General features: G+C 42.5%; 1 protein-coding gene across 2 annotated transcripts in view; it reads right to left on the minus strand.

Annotated features, from left to right (window-relative positions):
• The window catches only part of PRDM10 (PR/SET domain 10), a 99,808-nt gene that overhangs the window by 66,306 nt on the left and 6,552 nt on the right, over positions 1–26,950 (minus strand). The gene's annotated exons all lie outside the window — the stretch shown is intronic.

Here is a 26,950-nt window from a genome sequence, read left to right on the forward strand (position 1 = left end):
AAGAGATAACACACCTGGGCAAAAAAGGTGAAAATGGAGAAATTATATGTAAAAATGACACAATGTACTGCATGCACGTTCTGCTCTGGGCCCATGCCAGGTGGATGGAGCCTTCATCACACTGAGTGTGGTCCCTAGTTCTCCCCAGGAGGAGGATGACAAGGCCCCCAAGTCAGTCAAGCGCTGGGCTGACACCAAATCTTACTGCGGCTCAGCCAGCTCGTCCCTGTTTGCACACCTGTCAAGACACTGACTTCCTATACCACCAACTCAAAATGAAAAGCAGCATAATAAAAGTCACAAAATAAGGGAAAATGGCAGGTGGAGAGAGCCAAATTTTCTGGGCCACAGTTTGGTGAATACAGATACCAACTCTGTTTCCTATGGAGTCAATACAGGAGTGATGAGCTGGCAAATCAAAGCCTCACTAAACATCAATGGGCACAAAACCTATATCTTGAAATATGACTATTTTCCAAAACAGATGTTGTAATCAATCTTCCCTTTTGATGACGATAAAACACTGATGGTTTAAAGGTCACGTGAGATCTGCTGTTTAACAGGGCAGCCGGGCCTGATACACCTCCTTCTGCTGGCCCAGCAAGTGGCATCATAGACAGGCAAGGCCAAGCTGCTCAGAACACCACTCAACTAAAGATGAGAAGGACCACTGCCCAGAACCCTGCCAGAACTTTCTCCACCGTGAAATAACCTGAGAAACATTTTGAAGCTATGCATGCTCCAGCCTCTGAACTGGAATAAGGCCTATGGAAGAAAAGAAACTGGGACACACAGCCTCGGGGTGTCTGGGATACAGAATGGCCACGTCCGAACCACCTGGGAGCCTCTCGGGAGCCAGGGAGGGGCTCGGTGCATCACTAGCATCCTCATCCCAACAGAAGCCGCCCCACCACACACACTCGCCCTGCACCCTCCAGAGGATCCTGCAAACAATGCCCCCATCAACAGCAGGTGACTGTAAGCAAAGGGGCTGTAATGTTCTCTATCTTGTATCTAGACTGGGGTGGCGGATACATGGGGAAATCACATGTAAAAAGCCATCAACCTATTCAGTTAAGAGGTGAATTTTATCATGTGTAAATTACACCTACAATGTTGTCTTTTTGTTAAGCATATCTTCCTTATATAGTAGTACTATTTAAGCATACATAAAAAGATAGTGAGGGTGAGTTGTACAGTATGTGAATTAAACTTCAACAAAGTTGTTATATATTTTTTAAAAGGAACAAAAATATTAAGAAACTCAGAGGAATGTCACCAATAATATAAAGAGCTACAGGAAGATAATCACGAAATTGTACAAAAGGAGATAAAAACTGTACAAGAGGCCCCATATTATAAAATCAGAAAATGTTCCACATTGGAAATGTTTAATTCTTTTTTATTTTGAAATAATTTCAGATGGAAAAGCAGCAAAAATAGTACAAAGAATTTCTGTATTTCTTCACTGTTCCCCCAAATGTTAACATTTTACCAGGTTTGCTTTATTATTCTCTCTCCTCCTCTTTCATCCTCTCTCTCTCTTTTCCATCTTTTTTTAACTATTTGAGAGTAAGTTGCAGGCAAAAAAAACTCCTTTACTACTAAATTATTAAGTGCCTATTTCCTAAAAGAAGGATATTTTCTCACAGAACCACAGTACTTCTATCAAAATCAGGATATTAACAGTGCTATTATCTAACTTACAGACCACATTCAACTTTTGCCAACTGTCTGATTACCGTCCTTTGCAGAGAAGGAAAGCCCTCTTTTTCTGGCCAAGGGTCCACTCTGGCCTCATGCACGGCGTGTCGCTGCCAACATGTCCTGTCAGTTCCCTCCGACCGGGAACAGTCCCCAGTCTTTCCTAGTTCTCCATGACCTTGACATATTACAAACTCACAGGCCATTTATTTTTCAGAAGGTCCCTTAATTTGAGTTTGTCTGATGTCTCTTCATGGTTAGACTCAGGATACCTATTTTCAACAGGAATTAATACAAGCAAAAAAAATGCTATGCTTTTCCCATACAGGAATCGGAGATTCTATTTTTTCAACTTAGTTGATCAACTGCACAAACAACCAAGTAGACACTGGGATGCAGCGAGGATGGAGGCAGGCTTAACTCCCATACTCAGAAAATACACCGGCCCAGCGTGCCTTCTTATTTGTTTTCATTTCTAGCAAGCTGCCTGTTATTTCTTTTGTTTTTAGTTATATACTTTCAATAGGTGGCAAATTCAGTTGCCTCAAAATTCAAAAGGCACAAAAAGGTGTACGGGGGACAATCTTGCTACCTGGAATCCCTTACCAGTCTTCAGAACTAATTCATAGTATCGATTTCTTATCTATTCTTCCAAAGATATGTTATACAAGCAATTTATATTGTATATAAACAAAAATATAAATACTCCCTGCCTCTCCAAACCACAAATGGCGTCATAGTATCGATTCTATACAAAGCAGCATCTCTTTTAAACCTTATTTATTCCATATAATACCATCCCTTTTACATTGTTCCAGATCCCTATAGCATTTGTTCCCTCTTTACTATAGCTTTATCATTTCATTGTATGAACACATCATAATGTATTTAATGCTATGCTGATAAACGTTTGTGATGAGTAAGTTTGGACATGCGTGTTATGTCTTGAATTCTCGTATCTTGAATTCCTAGCTGAAGGATGATAAGCAGTTAAAGGGGCTGTGTGACTGTTAAGTAACTGATACTTTCTAACTCCAGCACTGGGGCTGTCCCCTCCCTGTGCCTGGCACATGAGGGCCTGGGGACACACAGGGAAGTGCTCTGACCTGCACAGGAGGCAGAGTGGCTACAAGCTTGGGCTCTGGACCCAGATTTCGGCAGCAATTCTGTGACTTCAGTGATGTTAGGCAGAGCATGGACGTGCTCTAAATCACTCTCCTTCTCCTTACAATTGGGATCATAAGGCTATCAAGAGAACATGAGATAATGCACGTAAGACGCTCACTTCACACAATGCCTGCCCCATGACAAACACTCACCAAGTAGCTTTAAAATAAGGCATTCAATCACATTGCATCTTTCTGTCTAACTGTGTGCCTCCCTAACTCAACCCTAAGTTCCTCCATGTCAAGGAATGTGAGTCGCTCTAGATCTGGCGTGTGGCAGGTCCCTGATCATGTGCACGGATGGTTGCCGGGGGGAAAAAGAAGAAGACACCTGATTCCTAAGTGGGTATCCACAGATGACTTGTTGGAGAAGATGAAAGTTGAAGGATGAACAGGAACAAGAAAGCAGAGATCGGAAGGGATGGGAAATTACTCCAGACTAAAATATCTTTCTTCTAATCTTACCAAGATAAAGAAGTAGATATAACAATGACATAAAACACCAGAAATCACATAAAGCAAGGATAAAGGGGGAGAAAAAAGGAAATAACTACTTAGCAGATGGGGGTAAAATAACAGAACAGTTCACTGACACATAGGAAAGCCTGCTAGTAAAGTTTAGTATTACAGATGTGAAATATTGCCCCAAATGGTACTTCCCAATCATTTTCCCTTGTGGTTCAGCTGGTAAAGATTCCACCTGCAATGCGGGAAACCTGGGTTCGATCCCTGGATTGGGAAGATCCCCTGGAGAAGGGAAAGGCTATCCACTCCAGTATTCTAGCCTGGAGAATTCCATGGACTGTATAGCTCAAGGGGTCGCAAAGAATCGGACACAACTAAGCGACTTTCACTCACTCACTCACTCATTTTAAAATACAGTTAGCACATAAAGAAGCCCAAGATGGCGAACTCTTTCATTCAAAAAATGTCTGGAATCTAAAGCACCGATACAGAATACCCAGTTCTTGTTCTTTAAGATATACTTACAAGACCTACAGAGTTTCTGTAACTACTGAACTATTTAAAACTGTGCGATATTCTTCAATTATTTATTGTTTAATAAACTGTTCAAGAAAACTGAAATCTAGGTATGAGTCTGCTCCTAAGTCACTTGAAATCCTCTAGCATCAGCGCTGTCAACTGTAAAACCAGAGTATAAAGGGGTTTCTGGCCTTAAGCTTAGATGGGAAGCAGCAGAAAACAGTAGAAAATCCACAGGCTCTGAGTTGAGCACCCGGGCTTCCCCACTAGCTCAGCTGCTCAGCAGTTACATCCCTTGGCCAAATCACATATGCTCCTGGAGCCTTGATGTCATCCTATGTAAAATGGAGATGATAATGACCTCCTGGTGTTACTGTGAGGATTACGTGACATGTGTAAAACTCCCAGGCATAGATCTAGCACATGGTGGTGCTCAAATATGCCAATTTTCACATTTTCCTGATGAACCGTAAGAGCTTCAGAATTTTCAAAACATTTTATATTTTTTTAACTTAGCAATTTGTCCAATAACAACTGCCCTGTACCTGGACATCCTTCATAGCAAGGCTTGTCATATTTGATTTCCTTTATTTTTATTTCACAGCACAGTTTATAGAGCTCTGTTGATCTTGATTTATAGGCAATGGGTCAGGGGCAGGAATGATTCCAGGAAGTACCTTAGCGCTGTCCAACAGGTGAGTGCTGACAGACACTGTGACTTGGAGACAGAGTTCTCTGCTCCTCTTCTCAATCTCAAAGAACCTGAGAGCCACAAACTGTAGCTTGTCTAGAGAATGGCCACCCATCATTCTTTCTTTCTTTCACCCACTGTCCAAAATGTCAGAGACTTCATTTCCAGGAAAAAAAGCATTTCTATTCTCTCTAATGATTTTTTTAAGGTGGTAAATTTTATTTTTCTTTAAATTTATTTATTTTAATTGGAGGCTAATTAATTTACAATTATTGTAGTGGTTTTTGCCATACACTGACATGAATCAGCCATGGGTGTACATGTGTTCCCCAACCTGAACCCCCCTCCCACTTCCCTCCCATCTCATCCCTCAGGGCTATCCCAGTGCACCAGCCCTGAGCACCCTGTCTCATGCATCGAACCTGGACTGGCGATCTGTTTCACATATGATAATATACATGTTTCAATGCTATTCTCAAAAAATGGGCCAAAGAACTAAACAGAAATTTCTCCAAAGAAGACATACAGATGGCTAACAAACACATGAAGAGATGCTCAACATCACTCAATATCAGAGAAATGCAAATCAAACCATAATGAGGTACCATTTCACGCCAGTCAGAATGGCTGTTATCCAAAAGTCTGCAAACAATAAATGCTGTAGAGGGTGTGGAGAAAAGGGAACCCTCTTACACTGTTGGTGGGAATGCGAACTACTACAGCCACTATGGAGAACAGTGTGGAGATTCCTTAAAAACTAGAACTACCATATGACCCAGCAATCCCACTGCTGGGCATACATACCAAGGAAACCAGAATTAAAAGAGACACGTGTACCCCAATGTGCATCGCAGCACTGTTTATAATAGCCAGGACATGGAAGCAACCTAGATGTCCATCAGCAGATCAATGGATAAGAAAGCTGTGGCACATATACACAATGGAGTATTAGTCAGCCATTAAAAAGAATACATTTGAATCAGTTCTAATGACGTGGATGAAACTGAAGCCTATTATACAGAGTGAAGTAAGTCAGAAAGAAAAACACCAATACAGTATATTAACCCATATATATGGAATTTAGAAAGATGGTAACGATGACCCTATATGTGAGACAGCAAAAGGGACACAGATGTATTGAACGGTCTTTTGGACTCTCTAATGATTTTATGGGCTTCCCTGAAAGCTCATTGGTAAAGAATCCACCTGCAATGCAGGAGACCCTCATTAGATTCCTGGGTTGGGAAGATCCGCTGGAGAAGGGATAGGCTACCCACTCCAGTATTCCTGGGCTTCCCTTGTGGCTCAGCTGGTAAAGAATCCACCTGCAATGCGGGAGACCTGGGTTCGATCCCTGGGTTGGTTATTCAACAAATATTTATTAAATTTATTAATAAATGTATTAAATTAGTATGTGCCAGGGACTATTCTAGGTCATATATATTAATATACATTATAGGTACTGGTGGTAAAGAATCCACCTGCCAATGCAGGAGACCCAAGAGGTGTGGGTTCAATTCCTGGGTCAGGAAGATCCCCTGGAGGAGGAAATGGCAACCTATTCCAATATTCTTACCTGGGAAATCCCATGGACAAAAGAGCCTGGTGGCTACAATCCATGGGGTCACAAAGAATCAGACACAACTGAACATACACACATATGAATAAAGAGTGTAACAATATAATTGAAAGTATGAGCCTTAGAATTGGACAAATCTGGGTTCTATGCCCCCAAATCTACCACGTGTTTACCAGAGTATGACACTAATAAGCCACAGACTCTCAGTCTCCTCACTGGAAAATCCAAATTATCTGCCTGGCTCGGTTGCTGTAAGAGTAAACATCTAGGTTCCATCAAGTCTTTAACGTACTTTTTTTCACCTGCTCACGTTTCTGATCGAGGGTCGACTCCACCACACTGGGTTCTGTAGTAACTACCATCCAGATGGCGGTAAGGATGTGGACACACTGCTTGCCTGAGTGTGACCTTGCTCGCCGCCCTTCATTAGTTCCGCCCTCGCTTCACTGAGTCAGTGTACTGTCAGCACTAGACTCCCTGAGTGGAGCTGCCACTTTAAATGTCTTCAAAAAGATGACACTATAATTTGGCATTAAACCAAGAGCCATATGAACAGCAGCTGGGCATAAATTTGATTAGGGAAGCAAACATCCATCACTGGAAAAATGACCTTGCCCACCAGATCTATGGTACCTGGGTAAGAGACAGGGCAGCATGAACAATGCTGCATTGCGTTATTACTGAGACGTGGAAACACAGGCCTGCCACAGGCTGAGGAAAACAACACCAGGATCACAACTCCCAGAATGCGTAGGAGCTGCTTGCAGGAGATTCCAGGTGACAGCAGAAATGCTGTGTCAGCCACACTCTTGGTGACACAGAGACAATAATGACTCTGAGCCAAAAGTGATTCTCAAGAGTCAGATTCTGACAGTGACAATATTTAGGAGTATCTTAAACATTTTACTTATTTTCCCCTCCACATATGTGCATGAATGATACCAATCCATGCCCAAAAAAATCTAAAAGAACTCTTTCAACAAGTATACAGTAAAAATTCTGAGTAGCAGAAAGCCCTTGTATCAGAGTTTAGTTGGCAAGGCTTGTTCCTTTCGTAATGATACATAAAATAATTGTGTTTCTTACCAGCAACATATTAGATTCAATACAACGTGACAGCATTTGGGATCACAGAGCATGATGATGAATATTCAAAAAACAGTAGTAATTTTTTTTTCATGCTTTGTGAACATCGAGCATTAAAGGTGAGCAAGAACTCTGCTCCCTTGGAGCTCACAGTCTAGTGGGATGGAAGGGCAGCTGGCTTCCCAACTCACCTGGGACATTTGCGTGGTTAAGACCGACACCAAGGAACAGTCAGGGGGAAGAAGAAGGCAAGAGAGACGCCTGCCTTTCCAGCCGGTTCACTGGTAAGGCAGCCCTGAGCCAGATGGAGTGGCCGAGGGGTCTAGCCTCCACCTCGTCTCCCCTCCTCATAGTTCCCATGTTTCCCAGGTGCTGCTCACCCTCTACCACCCACCAGCCTGGTTCCCACCATCACTGGCCCTTCTGGGCTGAAAGAAGCCAGTTCTCCAGAACCACTTAGGACATGGAATCGAGACGCTCCTATTTCATGACCTGCAGGAAGAGGTGGAAGAAGAGGCCCAGACCCACCTTCAAATGCAGACAGGCACATTACTGAGCCTCAGGAACACTGAGGCTGCAGCAGAGGTTTCTGTGCTGGGGTAGCATGGCACCCTCCAGATACATCATTCTTTACATGGAGAAGTGTGCTGCATTCTAGACAGTAAGCATGCAAACCGACTTCTCTGGCTCATTACAAAGTAACCAGCAGAAACTGCTAACCCCTTCCCTGAATTCTAACATGAGACATGAGTCATGGAGAGAAGTTAGAGGGAGGCTGAAACACTTGCAAAATGGATATAAAAACTGTGGAAGGCAATGGAGGTGGTGGCTTCGCAATCTGGGGAGGGAGCGGTGGGTGGGGTCTGGGGACAGAAGAGGAGGGGTCCAGCCCCCAGAGTGGGACGCGCTGTCTTCTCCCTGAGCACCTGGTGCCACCAGCACCACAGTGCAGACACACAGCAGCCAGCGGGTGGGAAACGTTAAGGAAGCACCAGAAGGCTAGGGGAGCAGACACCAAGGGGGCCTGCCAGCTGCCTCTCTTCGGGGCTAGGGCAGAGTGTGCAGGAAAGGAAAGTTCCCCTGGGGCAGACAGAGAGTGGCTGGGCCCGGAGGCTGTCTGGCCTGGTGCACAAACAATTGCTTATTTTTGTTTGCTTAAAACTTTTTTTCTTTTAAATTTTGGATCTTCATTGCTGCGCGCAGGTTTTCTCTAGTTCAGAGAGCGGGGGCTACTCTCCAGCTGTGGTGCGTGGGCTTCTCATTGCAGCGGCTTCTCTTGTTTTGGAGCATGGGCTCCAGGGCATGCAGGCTTCAGTAGTTGTGGATCACGACCTTTAGTTGCCCTGACCAGGGACCAGGGATCAAACCCGTATCCCCTGCATTGGCAGGTGGATTCTTGACCACTGAGCCACCAGAGAACTCCCTGCTTGTAGAACCTTTCCGCTTTCTCTGAATAAGCAGGGATAGCAATAAAAAGAGCAACCTTCAGGAATACCTATGTGGAAATTTGTCTCCATTTAAAGCAGTGGGGCCGGAACCTGCTTTAGGTTAGTTACACTGGAACAGGATCACAGCCACTGGAATGGCAACTTCAGTTTGCTGTACTGACATTAGACCAGGCTTCGGAGTCAGACAGCCTGACTTAAAGTCATGGATCTGCCACTTGTAGCTTCTGACAGTTTGTTTACTCTCTCTGAGCTTCAGTGTCCTCATCTATAGGATAAAACACTGAAGGATATTAGGTGTGTAGTAGTAGATAAGTGTAACCAATGTACACAATACAAAACCACTTTTGTGTCAAGAAACAGAAAGGAAACCCTTTGAAGTCATATTTAAAGATTAGATCCCACTTGGAAAAGAGTGATTTCACGCTAGGTACAGAGGGGAGGGAAAAAACCACTTTCATTAAAGCACTAAGTTATAAAAAAGGAAAAGAAAGATAATGGGGAATCTAATTCTGTGACACAGAATAATAGGATTTCAGAACTAGGAGAGAAACCCCAAACCCATCGTTCTCAGATATGTTCACAATACAGAACCACAGTGTTCTCTGCTGAGCACCATGAAATATTTACGTCTAACGTCACGAACAACATTCCATAACATTGTATAGCACTATGCGCCAGGCATATTCTAAGTATTCTGCATGTGTTGATTCATTTAGTTTTCACAACAACCATGAAGTTGGTACATTATTGTCTCTATAGGTGAGGGACTGAGAAAGAGAGGTTAGGTGACTTGCCCAGGGTCACAGAGCTGGGAGGAGTCTGTATGTGGCAGAGCTGTGATCAAGCCCAGGCACCTGCTTCTGAATCCAGGTGGAGGCTCCCATTCGACCCTGCTTCTCAGTCCACAAACTAAGATCACTTGCCCTGTGTTAAGATTCCAGCATAAATGACTCCATTATATGAGTCATATAAATATCACATGCAATCTCATTGTACAGTTCTTTACACTTACCCAGTTAAGCAAGACTAGGTATTCCCATACCTTCCACTAATTTTTTTTGCTCCTTGTTCATTTGTCACCTCCCAGTGCTAAGTTGATTGGCAGTAGTAGCAATAAACAGTTAATGAAATTTCATGGGACAAGAAATTCAAAATTAAGAAAATTCTATCCATTGTTTTTACTTAAATGGAGAAAACACATTGGCCCAGCTCTAGAACACTACTGTTTGGGGAGAGGGTAGTTTGGGAACCACTCATCTAGGACAACTTCCATCTTAGAGAAGCTTCCATCCAGCCAGCCCTCTGGTGCGTGACCCTGGCGCAGCCGAGGGAAGACAGTGCCCCCTGGCCAAGCTCAGGACGGGCTGGGCTGCCGTGTGCCAGCACTGGTCTCAGGAGTGACACTCATCAGTCCGTTGAGCTGATTTAATGTCATGACACCCAAGAAAGCTGTTTAACCTCACAATTCAGAAGACACGACAGGACATTGTCCCAGCAAGTGCTCCGCTCCGCACACCTGACCATCACTGCGTGACTGAGGTGCTGCAGTAAACGTGCAAGCTACAAGATCAGACGCTCAGACTGGCGCATGAAGAAGACATGGTACCTATATGTGTAACGGAATATGACTCAGTCATAAAAGAGAACAAAATGATGCTATTTGCAGCAACGTAGATGGACCTGAAGGTTAAGTGAGGTCGGACAGAGAAAGACGAATGTGCTATGATATCACTTACATGTGCAATCTAAATTATGACACAAGTGGACATGTCTGTAAGAGAGAAACAGACTCACAGACACAGAGAACAGACTTGTGGTCGTGGTGGGGTCGGGGAGAGACGGACTGGGAGCTTGGGAGAGCAGACACAAACTAGCAATATGCAGGATGGATAAACAGCAAGGTCCTATTATATAGCACAGTGAACTGTATCCAATATTCTTTAATAATCTATAAGGAAAAGATTATGAAAACATATATAAATATATACACATGCATAGTTGAATCACTTTGCTACATACCAAAAACAAATACAACACTGTAAATCAACTATATTTTAATAAATAAATTCATTATAAGTGGGGGGGGAGCTTCTACAATGTTCACTCATTTGGAATGGAAAGTTGAGATTTTACATTTCACTGATATCTGGAAGAAAGAAGTTTCTTTTTCTTATCAGTTCGAAAAACTGAACTTGGTTCTAAATGGCGAAGAGGAATCGGTAGGGGAAGGAACAATGGACACATCACAGAATTATACAGATTTCAACACAAACTCCCATCCTTGCTGAAAGGGGGAAGACCAAATACTCATCACATAGTTTCTCAATTTTAAAAATTCACAACAAATGACTATTTCCACTGAGAAAAAATGAAAATGAGAAGTGAAAACGATCAGCAACATTCTTGCCTTGCCTGGCAAGGTGCCCCACGCTCAGCAGACACTGTTTATTCGGGCTTCACCTCGGCCAGACCGGCCTACAGATCACAAAAGACAAAGTGACCACAGACAGAGTGCCACCTCGACCACAGCTCTGGGTCTGGTCAGCCTGAGGTCCCTCCATTTGCCAGAGCCCAGATCCACAGGACCACTCTGACCCCAGCTCAAGAGCTCCTGGAAACCTGTAAGTGAGTGCAGAGAAGTAGGACTAAAATATCATTTTTTAACTCCACAAGGAAATATTAATAAAATAAGCACACTTTCAGGGAAGGGAACTATGCCTAAAAAACTAACAAGTTTCTAAGAAAGAAAATAATCAGGGAACCAGGCTTTCATAAAAGCTTTTCATGAAATTTTTTTCTTTTTATAAAAGAAATTTTTAAAATTATAATAACAAACCTTTGACTAGATTCCAAATAAAAGAGGGGTTTTTAACTAAGCAGTTATGGATTGGGGATATTTCCATATAAGCAGAGAAGTCTAAGGGTAAAGAAAGGATGAAAAAGGCATCATAATGGGGTCCTCCAGGTATTTCTACCGATGCCATTCACATTTGTTACAAATGCTGGCAATGAAGTAAATAGTGAAATGCACAAGACTACAGAAAAACTCCAGATAAAATTTTATGCCAATTGAAAAACTCCAGAAAAACCTTCAGAAACCGGATAAGTGAGCGGGAGACAATGGCCAACAAATTTCAGCGTAAGCGGCACTTTTCATATTAACGAGACAGAACTACCTGTTACAATCTAAAAACTACTGCAAACAGAATTCCCTGACAGGCCAGAGGTTAGGATTCGGAGCTTCACTGCCAGGGCCAGGGCTCAATCCCTGGCTGGGATCTTTCAAATTTGTTTCTGGACATAAACAAGAATGACACTGTGTAACCAGAAAAGAGCTGAACAGAATTTTCTTTCTTTTAAAAAAAAAAAAAAAGATTAGCAAATACAGCAAGCAAGGAATGAGATGCGCCAGGCAGGTCTGACACGGTCACCTTGGCTGTCTCTGCCTCCTCTCCGTGTGTGTCTGTGCTTTCCACTTCCCAAAGAAATCGTATTAAATCCCCTACAGAAATTCCTCCTGCCTTTCTTGTGCACAAAAAGGGCTTCAGAGACTATCAACTAAGGGTACTGTTCTTTGAAAGAAGGTTATTTTTTCCAGTCAGGGCTGTGGCACTCCTTTCTTCATGCCTCAAAAGAGGCATGCCAGCAAATCTTTCTTTCTTTGTGTTAGCCCAAGAAATGTGGGCTTTATTTTCTAGTTCAGATAAGAACTTTTCATGCACCAAAAAAACAAAGATTGATCCTCCCACCTCATTTGACAGTTTGTTGGCAATGCATTAGAACCCCATCAAGTCATTCAAAACAACTCCTACTATACTCTTAAAGGAAAGAAAAACTCAGACTAAGGACATGCTGGAGGTCTTAGCCAGACAATTCTACATTCATATCCTTGAGAGTTCAAAAGGAACCAGCACTCAGTCTGAGTTCTAAAGAATAGTAAACCTTGATGTTTGCTTTTCCTTTTCTACAAAGAAGAGCTGGCTGGCTGGTAAAATGTGAAGGCAGTTTCAAAGAGAAATCTATCAGGAGTCCTCCATTCTTCTCTTACAAGATTTCAGGTGGAAACCTCAAATAGCAGCATATCACAGGCCTACAAAGGTCCATATAGTCAAAGCTACAGTTTTTCCAGAAGTCTTATACAGATGTGAGAGTTGGACCATAAAGAAAGAAGGCTGAGCACTGAAGAACTGATGCATTCAAATTGTGGTGTTGGAGAAGACTCTTCAGAGTCCCTTGGACAGCAAGGAAATCAAACCAGTCAATCCTAAAGGAAATCAACCCTGAATACTCACTGGAAGGACTGATGCTGAAGCTGAAACTCCAATACTTTGGCCACCTAACGTGAAGAAACAACTCATTGGAAAAGACCCTGATGCTGGCAAAGATTAAAGGCAAAAGGAGAAGGGGACGACAGAGGATGAGATGGTTGGATGGCATCACCGACTCGATGGACATGAGTTTGAGCAAACTCCAGGAGATGGCGAAGGACAGGGAACCCTGGTGTTCATGGGGTCACAAAGAGTGAAACAAGACTTAGCAATTGAACAACAATGACAAACAGCAGGCCTAGAGAGAAGCACACAATCAGGAGTGTCCAAACTTGAGGGATGCTCACAAAGTGAATATATGTGGATCAAGGAACAGAAAGCCACCAGCTCCTGAGTTCTCATGGCACTCTCTCCCAAGGCACCACCACTCCCCCACCACCCTCAGCAGGCTGTGGAAGGGCCCTGCATTCCATCAAGCTGACTTGAGGCCGGTCTGCAGTTTCTTAAGGACCAGAAAACAGAGTCTCCTCCTAGGTTTGACCTTCTGGAAGTGGCAATGAGAATTTCAAGATGTTTTCTAGGGAGCCTCTTCCTTGGTGGGCTCTGAATTCCAACTTTTTTGTTCTCAGCAAAGCGAAACTACCCAAATCCCACTCTGCTATTCAGCTGCTTAGGGCTTGACTTGTGAGCCTCCCGACCAGCCCGGCCTAGTCAACAAATACCTCAAGAGGAAAACCAGATGTGGGGCAGGGTGCATTAGGCTGCCCCTTGCCTCTGGGCTGCTGGCCCCTCAGTTCTGATAGCTTTGGCAGCCCTTCACCCAGAATGTCTTATGTCTCCAGCCCCACAAGGCAGCCTAAAGCACTACCTGCCTCTTTGCCTCTCAGCAGCCCTTTCCAACTAGCTTCCCAGCCTCCTGGGAATCAGAAAATGCTCCAAGGGGGAGAGCAGGTACAGAGAGCAGGGTACACTTTAATAAGCACCTCTCTCCTGGATCTGACCACTCAGAACTGGCTGCCTCGGTAGGAAACTGAGGGCAATCCCAGCAGGGTTGGAAAACATTTTCTCTTTGACCTTGTGACTGTTTATCAAAATTTGTGAACACCAGTTACGGTAGACCCTGGTAAGAAAGAGCACTGCCATGTGACGTTCCTGATATGACAAGGTACAAGCGATCTACACCCAGAATCACTTACCAGGTCATTGCTTTTTTGAGGACTGGAAAAGCAATGAGAAAGCTTTGGAATATAGGCAGTATCTAAAAATATTGTGCTGTTATTAAAATGTGATTCTCCCAACTTTGAAATTAAATACTCCTCTCTCATCCTTCCTGATACACTGTGATGGAGGAAACATCCCCTGTCTAGCCCAAGCCAGGCTCTCCACCTGGGCTGGCCGGCAGCCAGTCCGCTGGTCCCCTCAGGGGCTGCACCCTACACTACCCCTCTCTGCAGCATCATAGCTCCCTCCCTGTTGGAACATTCACATCCGCAAATGTGAACAGTATCTCCTAACTTTACTGTGCACTTTTCTAAACAGCTGTTATATTTCAGTTGATTGTTTACATTTAAAAACTTTTCCCTTGAGCCCACCTCCCTGCTTACCTACCCTTCTCTGCTGCTTTTATACGCAATGAAGAGCTGTCTACATCCACCTTCACTTCCTTACTTCCTCACCCCACTCCCTCCCCAGTTGGCCTCCTCTTCTACCTCTCCAGGTTCTCATCTCACTTGACCTCTGCAACATTCACACCCTCCTTAAGCTCTTCTCTCCACCTTCTAACATGGAAGTTCCATGTTAGATTTCCTCTGGCCTCTCTGCCACCTCCTTTACAAGCTCACTTGCTGGCCCGACCCTTAAAGGCTGCACCAGTAAGCCTCTCCTTCTCCTTCCAGCTTTACACCCTCCCAGGGCTCAGGCCGGCCTTCAGGGCTTTCGCAGAGGCTCTACCAGGATTCGAATGGCCACCTCCTCCTCCTCAATCAGATTTCAAGGTCAATGTTATCTCCTCAGGAGGCCTTTCCTGTTCCCCGTCCACATGCTGCTCTCCCATAACACTCTCTAGAGCGTGCACCATCAGTTAACTGATGCACACATGTTGTGCAGAGTCTGTGTCCCCTGCCACATGCCTCGGGGGAATGCAGCTGCACAAGAGCGCCCTCACCCAACGGGGCAACGCAGGGCCCTTAGCACCTGGAATCTGGCCAGGAGCAGACAGTCACCACTGCTTCTGGGCAAGTCTCCTGCCTCAGAGGAAACTTGTTACTTAACAAAGACCCTCTTAGGATGAATTCCCATAAATAATGCATTACCACTAAAATGATGGTGTATAACTGCTTCTGTGGTAAAGAAGCTAAGTTTATGTATGATATCAATATTTACAACTGAACTTCAATGAGCTGAAAAGAAAAAAACACGGAGGGGAAAAGTAAATTACTCAAGACATTATGTAGTACCATAAACTAGCAAATCCGAATATCAAGACAGGAATTGAAATCACACCAACTGTAAGATTACCAAGGTACATGGAACTCAGCCACTCCCAACTTACCCAAAACCAAAATCAGTCCTAGTAAACACAAAGCCAAATATGACAGAAAACACTGACCACATATGGCACTAAAAGGAACTCTCTGAGAAGTCCACTCGTTTCAGCCCCAGGTGCAGATCTCGACGTCTGAAGGTACAGTTTCTGAAGTTTCTGCAACCGTGACCTGTGTCGTGCCCACAAAGGCACTATCACATTCGTTCAGATATCACCATCACCACCGCACACAGAGGCGACCACCTCACAGTGGTAAGTTCAGTTCAGTTCAGTCACTCGGTCGTGTCCGACTCTTTGTGACCCTATGGACTGCAGCATGCCAAGCTTCCCTATCCATCACCAGCTCCCAGATCTTGCTCAAACTCATGCCCTTTGAGTCGGTGATACCATCCAACCATCTCATCCTCTGTCGTTCCCTTCTCCTCCTGCCTTCGATCTTTCCCAGCACCAGGGTCTTTTCCAATGAGCCAGTTCTTCATATAAAGTGGCCGAAGTATTGAAGCTTCAGCTTCAGCATCAGTCCTTCCAGTGAGTATTCAGGGTTGATTTCCTCTAGGATTGACTGGTTTGATCTCCTTGCTGTCCAAGGCACTCTCGAGTCTTCTCCAGCACCACAGTTCAAAAGCATCAATTCTTCGGCACTCAGCTTTCTTTATGGTCCAACTCTCACATCCATACATGACTAGTGGAAAAACCATAGCTTTGACTAGATGGACTTTTGTCAGCAAAGTAATGTCACTGGTTTTTAATACGCTGTCTAGGTTGGTCATAGCTTTTTTTCCAAGGAGCAAGCGTCTTTTCATTTCATGGCTTCAGTCACCATCTGCAGTGATTTTGGAGCTCCTCAAAAAAGTCTCTCACTGTTTTCATTGTTTCCCCATCTATTTGCCATGAAGTGATGGGACCGGATGCCATGAAGTGATGGGACCGGATGCCATGATCTTAGTTTTCTGAATGTTGAGTTTTAAGCCAGCTTTTTCACTCTCTTCTTTCACCTTCATCAAGAGGCTCCTCTGTTCTTCACTTTCTGCCATACAGGTGGTGTTATCTGCCTGTCTAAGGTTTTGATATTTCTCCCGGCAATCCTGATTCCAGCTTGTGCTTCATCCAGCCCGGCATTTCACATGATGAACTCTGCATATAAGTTAAAAGCCAGTGGTGACAACATACAGCCTTGACACACACCTTTCCCATTTTGGAACTAGTTCATTGTTCCATGTTGAACTGTTGAACTGTTGCTTCTTGACCTGCACACAGGGTTCTCAAGGAGGCAGGTAAGGTGGTCTGGTATTCCCATCTCTTGAAGAATTTTCCACAGTTTGTCATGATCCACACAGTCAAAGGCTTTGGCATAGTTAATAAAGCAGAAGTAGATGGTTAACTCTCTTGCTTTTTTGATGATCCAACAGATGTTGGCAATTTGATTTCTGGTTCCTCTGCCTTTTCTAAATCCAGCTTGAATATCTGGAAGTTTTTGGTTCACATACTTGTTGAAACCTGGCTTGGAGAATTTTGAGCATTTACTAGCGTGTGAGATGAGTCCAATTATATGGTAGTTTGAGCATTCTTTGGCATTGCCTTTCTTTGGGACCAGAATGAAAACCAGTCCTTTGGCCACTGTTGAATTTTCCAAATTTGCTGGCATATTGAGTGCAGCACTTTCACAGCATCATCTTTTAGGATTTGAAATAGCTCAACTGGAATTCCATCACCTCCACTAGTTTTGTTCATTGTGATGCTTCCTAAGGTCCACTTGACTTCAGACTCCAGGTAAGTGATCACACCATCATGGTTATCTGAGTCATTAAGATCTTTTTTGTACAGTTCTTCTGGATATTCTTGCCACCTTTTCATAATATCTTCTGCTTCTGTTAGGTTCATACCATTTCTGCCCTTTATTGTGCCCATCTTTGCATGAAATGTTCCCTTGGTATCTCATTTTCTTGACGAGATCTCTAGTCTTTCTCATTTCTATTGTTTTCCTCTATTTCTTTGCATTGATCACTGAGGAAGGCTTTCTTATCTCTCCTTGCTATTCTTTGGAACCCTGCATTCAGATGGGTATATCTTTGCTTTTCTTCTTTACCTTTAGCTTCTCTTCTTTTCTCAGCTATTTGTAAGGCCTCCTCAGACAACCATTTTGCCTTTTTGCATTTCTTTTTCTTGGGGATGGTCTCAATCACTGCCTCCTGTACAATGTCACAAACCTCTGTCCATAATTCTTCCGGTACTCTATCAGATCCAATCCTTTGAATCTATTTGTCACTTCCACTGTATACAATGTAAGGAATTTGATTTTTCTTCAATTTAAGTCTGAATTTGGCAGTAAGGAGTTGATGATCTGAGCCACAGTCAGCTCCTGGTCTTGTTTTTGTTGACTGTATAGAGCTTCTCCATCTTTGGCTGCAAAGAATAGAATCAATCTGATTTTGATGTTAACTATCTGGTGACGTCCATGTGTAGAGTCATCTTCTGTGCTGTAGGCAGAGGGGGTTTGCTGTGACCAGTGTGTTCTCTCGGAAAAACTGTTAGCCTCTGCCTTACATCATTTTGTACTCCAAGGCCAAGTCTCCTGTTACTCTTGACTTCCTACTTTTGCATTCCAGTCCCTTATGATGAAAAGGACATCTCTTTTTGGTGTTGGTTCTAGAAGGTCTTATAGGTCATCACAGAATGGTTCAACTTCAGCTTTTCCAGCATTACCGGTTAGGCCATAGACTTGGATTACAGTGATACTGAATGGTTTGCCTTGGAAACGAACAGAGATCATTCTGTCATTTTTGAGATTGCACCCAAGTACTGCATTTCAGACTCTTCTGTTGACTATGAGGGCTACTCCAATTCTAAGGGATTCTTGCCCACATTAGTAGATATAATGGCCATCTGTAATAAATTCGCCCATTCCAGTCCATTTTAGTTCACTGATTTCTAAATGTCAATGGTCACTCTTGCCATCCCTGTTTGACCACTTCCAATTTACCTTGATTCATGGACCTAACATTCCAGGTTCCTATGCAATATTGTTCTTTACAGCATCGGACTTTACTTCCATCATCAGTCACATCTACTCCTGGACATTGTTTTTGCTTTGGCTCCACTTCTTCATTATTTCTGGAGTTATTTCTCCACTCTTCTCCAGTAGCATATTGGGCACCTACCGACCTGGTGAGTTTATCTTTCAGTGTCCTATCATTTTGCCTTTTCATACTGTTCATGGGGTTCTCAAGCCAGGAATACTGGTTTGCCATTCCCTTCTCCAGTGGACACTTGGGAAACACTGACAAATGTTCTTGGCTATGGTTGTTCTTGTTACTGATTGTTGTTCAGTCACTAAGTCGTGTGTGACTCTTTGCAACCCCATGGACTGCAGCGTGCCAGGCTTTCCTGTCCTTCACTATTTCCCAGAGTTCGCTCAAACCCACGTCCACTGTATCAGCGATGCCATCCAACCATCTCATCCTCTGTCACTTCCTTCACCTCCTACCCTCAGTCTTTCCTAGCATCAGGGTCTTTTCCCATTACTGATACTAATTATTAACACCTTAACAGTTCAAGTTGACTCCTAAGGTTAGGAGGAAAGAGCACCCCTGGTTTTCATGTGCTATTGTGTAAGCAGAACATTCTTAAAATTCAATTCATACACTCGTAAACTCTCCACTAACAGTAAAGGTTTTCCCAGCTAAGAAAATATACAGCATATTGCAGCTTCAGAATTCTAGATGAACATAAGGAAAAAATACAACATATTGCAACTTCAGAATTCTAATTGAACATAACTTGTGCTTAGTCTCTCAGTCATGTTCAACTCTTTGCGACCCCATGGACTGTAGCTTGCCAGACTCCTCTGTCCATGGGGATTCTTCAGGCAAAAATACTGGAGTGGGTTGCCAAGCTCTCCTTCAGGGGATCTTCCCAACCCAGGGATCAAACCCAGGTCTCCCTCATTGCAGGCAGATTCTTTACCATCTGAGCCACCAAGGAAGCCCATGAATACTGGAGTGGGTGGCCTATCCCTTCTCCAGGGAATCTTCCCAACGCAGGCATTGAACTCAGGTCTCCTGCACTGCAGGCAGATTCTTTACCAGTTGAGCTACCAGGAAAGCCCACTGAACATAGTTTATGTACCCTCAACTTCAGCAAAACATTCATCTATATCCTTAACACTGGCAACATCTTTTATGATAACTAACTACACAAAGTTGCCTTTGTTAATGATCTTCTAGCTTCTATTATGCTCATTTTGGCAGCATACTTTAATCTTCTCAATTTCATTTAAAATTCTGAAACAGAAACAGCTAATAGCAAGTGTTGGTGAGTAAGTAGAAAAACTGGAACCCTCATACACCGCTGGGGAGAATGTAAAATGCTGCAATCACTGGAAGACAGTCTGGTGATTTCTTAAGGCTAAACACAGTTACCAAAAGACCCAGAGCATTGCCAACAAGGTATTAAAGAACCCAAGGGAACCCAAAGGAAATAAAAACATAGGTCCACAGAAAAACTTGTACACGAACATTCTTAGCAGCATTATTCACAATAGCTATAAAGAGGAAACAACCTGAACAGAGATAAAATACGGTCCATCTATATAATGGAATATTACTCAGCAAAAGGAGAGAAATACTGACCCATGCTACAATACGAATGAACCTTTAAAACTTTGCTAAGTGAAAGAAGCTGGTCACAAAGAACCACACATAGAACCCATATGAAATATGCAGAAAAGACAAATCAATAGAGATAGAAAATGGGTAAGTGGTTGCCCAGGGATTGGGATGAAATGGGGAATTAGGGAGTAATGGCTAAGAGATGTAGAGTTTCTTCTGAAGTTGTGAAAATATTTTAAAATTGATTGTGTTGACAGTTGTATAACTGTGAATACACAAAAGCCACGGAACTGTATGCTTTAACTGAGTGAATTGTATGTTATGTGAATTATACCTCAAGCTGTTTTTCTTTTCAATAAAGAATAGATTTTTATTTTACAGCAGAAAATAGGAAAGGATAGGAATTAAGTTGGCACATCAATTAACAGAATGAACAACAGAATATGTTCAAGGTTTTTTTTAGAAAGTAAAAAGATGGGCATTTAAATCAATGCTAACCTTCAAGGAAGCCATTTGGCAATAAACATCAAGAATCTTTATATATAGGGAGATAGAGACAGAGAGAAAGAGAATATTTGCTTCTAGAGTAAATATAAGGGCATTTCTGATGAACACAGCTTGAGAAAGTTTCAAAGGCAACAGAAATTGAGGCTATGCTCAGGGACTGGTGTGTGTACAAGAGAGAAAAGCCTCAAACACAGTTAAGGATGGGCTCTAAGACTTCAAGGTGAAAAATTACAATTCCCAACATCTGTGAACTGGTTTTATCAGATTCACCTAAGGACCTAGGCAAAAAGACACATTCCAGAGTCTCACTCTTGAAATTCCAGATTCTCTCCACTGCGAAGGTAGAGGGGAAGAGTAGGAGTCTTTGTTTATGAACCTCTCCAGAGGATGCTGAAGTCAGCCCGGTGTGGCCAAGGAAACATTTTATCATGGTAATAGCACTTTTTTGGAGAATCATTCTAGAAGCAATATGAAGGACTGATTATACTGAGGCCAGGAACTGCCTTTTGGAAGCTCTGGGCAAAGACTGGGCTTTGCTGGTGGCTCAGATGGTAAAGAATTCACCTGCAATGAGGGAGACCTGAGTTTGATCCCTGGGTCGGGGAAGATCCCCTAGAGAAGAGAATGGAAACCCACCCCAGTATTCTTTCCTGGAGAATCTCATGGACAGAGGAGCATGGCGGGCTACAGTCCATGAGATTGCAAAGAATTGGACACAACTGAGCAACCAGGCACAGGCAATGATTAGAGCACTTAACTCGTATTCCAACTTCATGATATTAATAACTATTCATGGCTGATGCACACTGAAGATTACTTGTAAATTCCAGTAATATGAAATGTCCAGAATAGGCAAATCTATAGAGATAGAAGTATCCCCTGGAGAGGGGTTGTCAGGTGAACAGAAGTAACTGCCGACGGATACAGGGCTTCTTTCTGCAGTGCTAAAAATGTTTTCAATTTAAATTGTGTTGATGGCTGCAAACCTTTGCATATATGCTAAGAAATTAATTATAATGGGTATATTTTATGGCATATGAATTACATCTACTAAATCTGTTAAATAATTTAATTCAAAATTTTTTAATTATTTTAAATTTAAATTTTTTAATCTTTAAAAATTAAATAATTATATCAATTTCCCCCAAAATAATAATAATTATTATTATTCATGGGAATTTCTTGGCAATCTAGTGGCAAGACTCTGAACTTTCACCGCCAAGGGCAGTTGGTTCAGTCTCCCTGGTCAGGGAACTAAGATGCAGAAAGCTGTGCGCTGCAGCCAAAAAGAAAGAAAAACAGACCATTAGTGCCCGAAGTCACCTTTTAAAAAGAGACATCTTTTATTAACAAACAAAAACTTAGCAAGAATCTTTATACTCTTCTTTAAAATATGCATCTTACCAGCTTCTCTAATACGTTTGTGGTATGAATGTCTTAGAATTCTGAAAAGGCTGGTGGTTACTTCAGGTGGTCTTCCTTGCCAATCAGATTACTCTCAGGCACACTTGATTTTCCAGCTTCCCTCAGCCACGTGATAACAAGCAAATCCGTTCCAGGCACTTACCAGCAATATTTGAAACAAACTTTGTATGCAAATATGGGTCTATGAGGAACATCTGAAGACGGAACGATTGATACGAATGACTCATCAGATAATATGCAGCATCCACGTTTTCCAACTGCGGATAACATAGCTCTGAGCACAATCCCTCCAGCCCTCCTTTCTCAACAGAAGCATCTGTTCTCAAGAGAACTGGCAAGAGTACAAGCCAGTCTGTGGCCCGGGCACACCTATAGACAGAAAGCTATCTGGCCCGTATATCGCAAGCTCCTCACTGAAACAACAATTGCAGTAACTAAATAGGAGACTCACAGGCGGGTCTTCTAGGGCCCTGGAAGCCGCACTTAACAGAGGGCTCCAGGTGGTAATTGACTTGATGATCACAAATCCAGGTTAGAGTAAAATACTGGGTAATGTTAACAGGCATAATCTCAAGTACTAAGCTGTTCCGTCAATAAATTCAAGTGCTTTAAAATGTTTTAACTAGAAAAAAAAAAAGTATTTAAATTGCATAGAGGAAATCATTCTAGAGCACAGGTTTCATAATTTAACATAATGTGTATAACACAAGAGAAGACAGTGTGACTACCCATTCACTCTGCATGAAACACTCTACTCCTGAAATAAGCACAGCCTTTTGTTCCAACAGACTGGGCCATGGCCCTGTCCCAGGACTAAGAAGCCAGAGACACTGGCTCCAAATAATTCCCTTTGTATCCAGTTCAGTCCCCCTGTGAACACGCAATATGGGTCTCACCTACTGTTCGTGTTTAAATTCTCATTCCTCAGCCTTGGTCCCTTGTTCACAAAGTTAAATATGAAACACGGAATGGTCAAAAAAAAGCATCTGATTAACAAACAGTATGCCCAGACAGATGACACGATGAGGCAGTTACTGCCTTCAAAAAACTCTGTATTAATGGCATGTAATTAATATGCTGTTCTAATTTCAACCTCCTCCATCTTAATAAAACTATCATAGGAAGCCAGTGGGACTTCCCTGATTCAGCTGGTAAAGAATCCACCTGCAATACAGGAGACCCCGGTTTGATTCCTGGGGTGGGAAGATCTGATGCAGAAGGGATAGGTTACCCACTCCAGTATTCTTGGGCTTCCCTGGTGGCTCAGACAGTAAAGAATCTGCCTGCAATGCGAGAGACCTGGGTTTGATCCCTGGGTTGGGAAGGTCCCCTGGAGAAGGGAAAGGCTACCCACTCCAGTATTCTGGCCTGGAGAATTCCATGGGTGTATAGTCCATGGGGTCGCAAAGAGTCGGACATGACTGAGCGACTTTCACTTCACTTCACTTCATAGGAAGCCAGCACTCACCACTGGCCTGGTATTCAGAGATAGCTTGTACAAATCAGGACATTTCTTAAAGTGTTTTCTCAGTACAAAGTGGTGGGAAAATACTAGATGTGAGGCAAGTTCTTTATCTTGATCTTGACAACTGGAACCCACAGACAGATTTAATTGAGCAAATTAATCAACAGCCAGGGATAAGCAACTACAAAGCTATAGTGAAGGGTATTCACTATAAAAATTCAAATAATAATTTTTAAACATAAAATATTTATTAAAGGCCTATTCTGTGCCAGCATTGTTTTAGGAAATGAAGACCAGACTGGATATTATTGCTTCCCTAGTGGCTCAGATGGTAAAGAACCTGCCTGCAATGCAAGAGACCCAGGTTCAATCCCTAGGTCCAGAAGATCTCCTGGAGAAGGGAATGGCTACCCACTCTAGTATTCTTGCCTGGAGAATTCCATGGACAGAGGAGCCTGGTGGGCTACAGTCCATGGGGTTGCAAAGAGTCAGACAACTGTTTTAGGAAATGAAGACCAGACTGGATATTATTAAAAGATCCAGCAGAGAAGGAAAAAATATAAGTAACATTTATTTACCATTGTGCCAAAATACAGCTAACCTGTTTACAGAACACAGCAGGCCTCAAATATGAATTCAATCAACTCACATCAGGAAAATTAATTACCGCAAATATTCTTCTGGGTTCTCTGACGTATACGAATTTCTCTAATAGTGGAATGGCTGGGCTTTGACATCTGCATGTCTTTGACTTTCCAGGCAATGCCAAAAGGTTTTCCTAAATGGTCATACCAGTTTCTATTTCTACCAGCCAGGTGTGACTGTTCTATTGCCCAATAGCTTCGGGACTTGGTATTGCCAACTTCGTCAGGTACGTGTTTGCCAACTTTAGGTTCACAGTGACATAGCACTCTGGCTGTAATTTGCATTTCCTTGATTATTAACAAGGTTGAGCACCTTCTCATATGTTTATTAGACACCTGGATTTCTTCTTTTCAGAAGTGCCTGCTCACGACTTTTACCCTTATTCTGTTAGTACAGGTAACATCTTAAATTTTAAAAACCCCTCTTTAGACTGAGGTCATGAATTTGGTTCTCAACCTCAACTTCTAAAAGTTGTGTGGTTTGGCCTTTTATCGACCATGCCTCCTGGGTCATAAATCAAATGTTTGACTGTGTGAGAGACTGTTTCTGGATTCCTTGGGGTGTTTAGTTGCTCTACCCTGGTGCCAGGATCACAATGTCTTAATTATTTAACTCTTCTTGATCTTTGGAACGTAAGTTTTTCCAACTTCTTTTCTTTTTCGAGAGTATCTTGCTTTATTCCAGGCCTTGGCAAATTATTAGCTTGTTTAGTTTTTGCTCTTCAGTTTGCTAGGATTACATTAAATCCATAAGTCAGTTTCCAAAAAATTGATTCTTTATAAGATTAAATCTTCCAGTCCTCAAACCAGTCTCTCCATTTATTTAGAGTTTACTTAGTGTCACTCAGTAAAGTTTTGAATTTTTTATGTAGCAGTCTTGTAAAGATTTTGTTAGAATTAAAATATACCTCCTATAGTTTATAACTGTTGAAAAACCACAAATCTGAAAAAGAGATGATTTTTTAAATGATGTATCCAGTCAGTTCAGTTGCTCAGTCGTGTCCGACTCTTTGCGACCCCATGAATCGAAGCATGCCAGGCCTCCCTGTCCATCACCAACTCCTGGAATTCACTCAAACTCACGTCCATCGAGTCGGTGATGCCATCCAGCCATCTCATCCTCTGTCATCCCCTCTTCCTCCTGCCCCCAATCCCTCCCAGCATCAGGGTCTTTTCCAATGAGTCAACTCTCCGCATGAGGTGGCCAAAGTACTGGAGTTTCAGCTTCAGCATCATTCCTTCCAAAGAAATCCCAGGGCTGATCTCCTTCAGAATGGACTGGTTGGATCTCCTTGCAGTCCAAGGGACTCTCAAGAGTCTTCTCCAACACCACAGTTCAAAAGCATCAATTCTTCGGCACTCAGCCTTCTTCACAGTCCAACTCTCACATCTATACATGACCACAGGAAAAACCATAGCCTTGACTAGACGAACCTTTCTTGGCAAAGTAATGTCTCTGCTTTTCAATAAGCTATCTAGGTTGGTCATAACTTTCCTTCCAAGGAGTAAGCGTCTTTTAATTTCATGGCTGCAGTCACCATCTGCAGTGATTTTGGAGCCCAAAAAAATAAAGTCTGACACCGTTTCCACTGTTTCTCCATCTATTTCCCATGAAGTAATGGGACCAGATGCCATGATCTTCGTTTTCTGAATGTTGAGCTTTAAGCCAACATTTTCACTTTCCACTTTCACTTTCATCAAGAGGCTTTTGAGTTCCTCTTCACTTTCTGCCATAAGGGTGGTGTCATCTGCATATATGAGGTTATTGATATTTCTCCCATAAAAGGATACAATTGTTCAATGAGATTTCTAAGGTTTGGGAAAACTATGTATATATATATAAGGATCAACTTCCTTAAATTGTTTTTTCTTTTTTTTAAAATTTCCTTTTGTTTTTTATTTTTTTGTGTGTTTTTCTTTTGTTTTTTTAATTCTTTTCAACTTTCTTAAAATTTTAAATGAAACAAAGTTAATCAAAATACAATTACTGCTCCACAATTTAGTTTTCATTCTAGAATTATTGCTTTGTGGTTATTTCACACCTTACTTCAGTGGGTTAAACATACTTGAGAAAACTTATGTGTTACATAAACAAGTGTTCTAAATGGCTATTGGCCGCTGGTGCTTGTTTACGAAGCACTTGAAATACAGATAACTTTCAATTCACCAACTTCAAGAGAAAAAGGATAAAAGAGAAGATGAATAGATGATGAGTAAAAGGCTGAATCTTATACACACCACTGCCTGGGACTGAGGACCCAGACACCTTGCTCCCGCCACTCTTATATCATTCACAAAACTTATGTCTCCTTTTTTTTCACTTGTAAACCCCCTTTTTTTCACTACCACACAGTAAGAATTAAATGTAAACAGGTGCCTCAGAAAGAACACTTGAAAAGTCAAATACAAAACAATAATTAGTCAAAGGATTACAGCTATTCCTCTATCAGAAAAAGCATTATAACAAGTTTGCCTATAACGATGGCTTGTGGCGAGACTGAAAATAACCCCCAAGCAAAACCTTCAAGCAATGCCAACAAATTGGTGAGATGTGCATACAAAAGTAAGAATTGTGAAGGAGAGGGAAGAAAATTCCAGTTCTCACTTTAATGTCTTATGTTAATTGCATTCACTCCTTTATTCCCACATGACAGAGACTAAGCACAGCACAAGTAAAAGACACTTTTGAACTGCATTCTACATGCTGCTGCTGCTGCTGCTGCTGCTAAGTCGCTTCAGTCGTGTCAGACTCTGTGTGATCCCAGAGACGGCAGCCCACCAGGCTCCCCAGTCCCTGGGATTCTCCAGGCAAGAACACTGGAGTGGGTCAC

This window comes from Bos javanicus, chromosome 29 (assembly GCF_032452875.1).
Source record: "Bos javanicus breed banteng chromosome 29, ARS-OSU_banteng_1.0, whole genome shotgun sequence".
Taxonomy (NCBI): domain Eukaryota; kingdom Metazoa; phylum Chordata; class Mammalia; order Artiodactyla; family Bovidae; genus Bos; species Bos javanicus.